The 3,784-nt window shown below is 45.6% G+C and overlaps 1 non-coding gene across 1 annotated transcript; it reads left to right on the forward strand.

The window, feature by feature from the left end:
• Window positions 1-1,274: 1,274 nt before the first annotated feature.
• On the forward strand, window positions 1,275-1,346 carry TRNAE-CUC (transfer RNA glutamic acid (anticodon CUC)). Its single transcript has one exon. It is a non-coding gene; the product is annotated as a tRNA-Glu (tRNA).
• Window positions 1,347-3,784: the final 2,438 nt, after the last annotated feature.

The following is a 3,784-nucleotide window of genomic DNA, read 5'->3' on the forward strand; positions in this document are numbered from 1 at the left end:
TGAGGGGTTGGATGTTATACACTGAGGGCGAGGGGTTGGATGTTATACACTAGGGTCGAGGGATCGGATGTTATACACTTGGGCGAGGGGTTGGATGTTATACACTAGGGTTGAGGAATCGAATGTTATACACTATGGTCGAGGGATGGAATGTTATGTACTAGGGTCAAGGGGTTGGACGTTATACACTGGGGCAAGGAATCTGATGTTATACACTAGGGTCGAGGGTCGGATGTTATTCACTAGAGACGAGGGGTTGGATGTTATACACTGAGGGTGAGGGGTTGGATGTTATACACTGAGGGTGAGGGGTTGGATGTTATACACTAGGGTCTAGGGATCGGATGTTATACACTGGGGCAAGGGGTTGGATGCTATACACTGGGATGAGGAATCGAATGTTATACACTATGGTCGAGGAATCAAATGTTAAACACTAGGGTAGAGGGGTTGGCTGTTATACACTGGGGCGAGGGATCAGATGTTATACACTAGGGATGAGGGGTTGGATGTTATACACTGGGGTCAAAATGCCAGATGTTAGGCTACTTTCACACTTCCGTCCTTTGCGTCAGGCATAAACCGGCGGCGGGACGGATTTTCGGATACGGTGAAACTAGTGAAAACCTGATACGATGTATCAGTTTTTCTGCCGGATCCGACTAGCTGTTTCAGCCAATCAGCTGGGGGAGGAGAGAGAGAGAGAGACCCCAGAATAGAAAATACACATTCTGGGCATGTGCAGTTGAACAAAATGGAATCCGTCAACAGAATCCGTCACTGGCGCCTTAGGCTTCCATTACAGGAAAAGCCGAACAGCGCCGGATCAGACGCTGTCCGTTTTTTCGCCGGATACAAAAAAGGTTCCTCTGTCTGTTTTGTCGCCGGATCCGCAATTCAAAAAATGAATGACAACAGTCAAAGAAGACATCATTGGACTTCAGTGTGGTTTTCTGTGGAGATCTTTTAGTAATCTCAAAATGCCCTGCAGACCACCTATATAAAGGGGTTATCTTGCTTATTATGTTAGAATAATCACTATGAGGTACATCTTACATAGACATGGCATGCTAGCATTCATATGGTCAGTGTGGCACCTTAACAAATATATATAGAGACCAGTCCACGTAGTTTCCAGAAATATGGCCATAGGTAAACTACTCCTGTGCGGATCCTTGTCGGATCAGCTTCACATCTACAGCAGTAATATCAGGGTGACTCACACATCCTATTAGCATGTTCGACATGATTGAATGTACAGAAGGCCCTCATCTTCCCTGGTGGTCTAGTGGTTAGGATTTTGCGCTCTCACCGCCACGGCCCAGGTTCGATTCCTGGTCAGGGAAAGAAGCGTTTTTCATTAATAATCTACAACAAAACCAAACTTTATGCATAAATAATTTATTATCAGCATTTTATGTTCTTTTTTCTAGATAAGGTGATCAACTTTTATGGGAAACTAGATGGTGGCCCGATTCTAACGCATCGGGTACTCTAGAATATGTATGTATGTATGTATATAGCAGCCACATAGTATATAGCACAGGCCACGTAGTATATAGGAGCCATGTAGTATATAGCAGACAAATACTACGTGGCCTGTGCTATATACTATGTGGCTGCTATATACATACATACATACATACATACATACATACATACATATTGTAGAATACCCGATGCGTTAATACAGGCCACGCAATATATAACAGTGGCCACGCAGTATATAACACAGCCCAAATAGTATATAACACAGCCCACGCAGTATATAGCAGCCACGCAGTATATAACACAGGCGACGTAGTATATAACACAGGCCATGCAGTATATAACAGTGGCCACGTAATACTGTATATAGCACAGGCCAAGCAGTACATAACACAGCCCACATAGTATCTAACACTGGCCACATAGTATATAGCAGCCACGCGGTATATAACACTGCCCACGCGGTATATAACACTGCCCACGTAGTATATAACACTGCCCACGTAGTATATAGCAGCCCACGCGGTATATAACGCAGCCCACGAGGTATATAACGCAGCCCACGCGGTATATAACGCAGCCCACGCGGTACATAGCGCAGCCCACACAGTACATGACGCAGCCCACGCGGTATATGACGCAGCCCACGCGGTATATAACGCAGCCCACACGGTATATAACGCAGCCCACGCGGTATAAAACGCAGCCCACGTGGTATATAACGCAGCCCACGCGGTATATAACGCAGCCCACACGGTATATAACGCAGCCCACGCTGTTGTGAATTTACTTTTTGGCTCCCTCTAGTGGCTACTAGTGATTTGACTCTGGGTTTGTCAGTCATTCCTTTTATGCTCACCTGGGTCATTAGGTCAGGGGTTTTGCTATATAAGCTCCCTGGACCTTCAGTTCTATGCCTGGCAACGTTGATATCAGAGCTAATCTGTAGTGCTCTTGTCTACTGATCCTGGTTCCTGCTTGATTAAGCTAAGTCTGCTTTTTTGCTTTTTGCAATTTGTTATTGTTTTCATTTTTTGTCCAGCTTGTATATTATCTGTATCCTGACCTTGCTGGAAGCTCTAGGGCGGCTGGTGTTCTCCCCCCGGGCCGTTAGACGGTTCGGGGGTTCTTGAATCTCCAGCGTGGATTTTTGATAGGGTTTTTGTTGACCATATAAGTTATCTTACTATATTCTGCTATTAGTAAGTGGGCCTCTCTGTGCTAAACCTAGTTCATCTCTGTGTTTGTCATTCCCTCTTACCTCACCGTTATTATTTGTGGGGGGCTTGTATCCTACTTTTGGGGTCCTTTCTCTGGAGGCAAGAGAGGTCTTTGTTTTCCTCTTCTAGGGGTAGTTAGCTCTCCGGCTGGCGCGAGACATCTAGCGACCAACGTAGGCATGTTCCCCGGCTACTTCTAGGGTTGGCGTTAGGAGTAGATATATGGTCAACCCAGTTACCACTGCCCTATGAGCTGGATTTTTGTACTTTGCAGACTTGCTGATATCTCTGAGACCCTCGCCATTGGGGTCATAACAGTTTGCCAGGCCAGTACTAAATGTTAAATGCATTGCAGAAGTGGGATTATAAGAAAGAAAGTTCTGAGGTTTTATTTTCTCTCTCTCATTTTTTTTTTTTCTTTTCCCTTTTACCTTTGAGTGGCTTGTGATTGCTGCAGACTTGAATGTCCAGACCTTGATTACAAGTGTGGACCAGCTTGCTGCTCGTGTGCAGGGCATACAAGATTATGTTACCAGAAATCCTATGTCAGAACCTAAGATACCGATTCCTGAACTGTTTTCCGGAGACCGATTTAAGTTTAGAAATTTCAGGAATAATTGTAAATTGTTTTTGTCCCTGAGACCCTGTTCCTCTGGAGACTCCGCTCAGCAAGTGAAAATTGTTATTTCTTTTTTACGGGGCGACCCTCAGGATTGGGCTTTCTCGCTGGCGCCAGGAGATCCGGCATTGGCTGATATTGATGCGTTTTTTCTGGCGCTCGGTTTGCTTTATGAGGAACCCAATCTTGAGATTCAGGCAGAAAAAGCCTTGCTGGCTATGTCTCAGGGCCAGGACGAGGCTGAGGTGTATTGCCAAAAATTTCGGAAATGGCCCGTGCTGACCCAGTGGAACGAGTGTGCATTGGCTGCAAATTTTAGAAATGGCCTTTCTGAAGCCATTAAGAATGTGATGGTGGATTTTCCCATTCCCACGGGTCTGAATGATTCCATGGCCCTGGCGATTCAAATTGACCGGCGGTTGCGGGAGCGCAAAACCGCAAATTCCCTCATGGTGTT

Source organism: Ranitomeya variabilis, chromosome 5 (genome assembly GCF_051348905.1).
Source record: "Ranitomeya variabilis isolate aRanVar5 chromosome 5, aRanVar5.hap1, whole genome shotgun sequence".
NCBI classification, from domain to species: Eukaryota; Metazoa; Chordata; class Amphibia; order Anura; family Dendrobatidae; genus Ranitomeya; species Ranitomeya variabilis.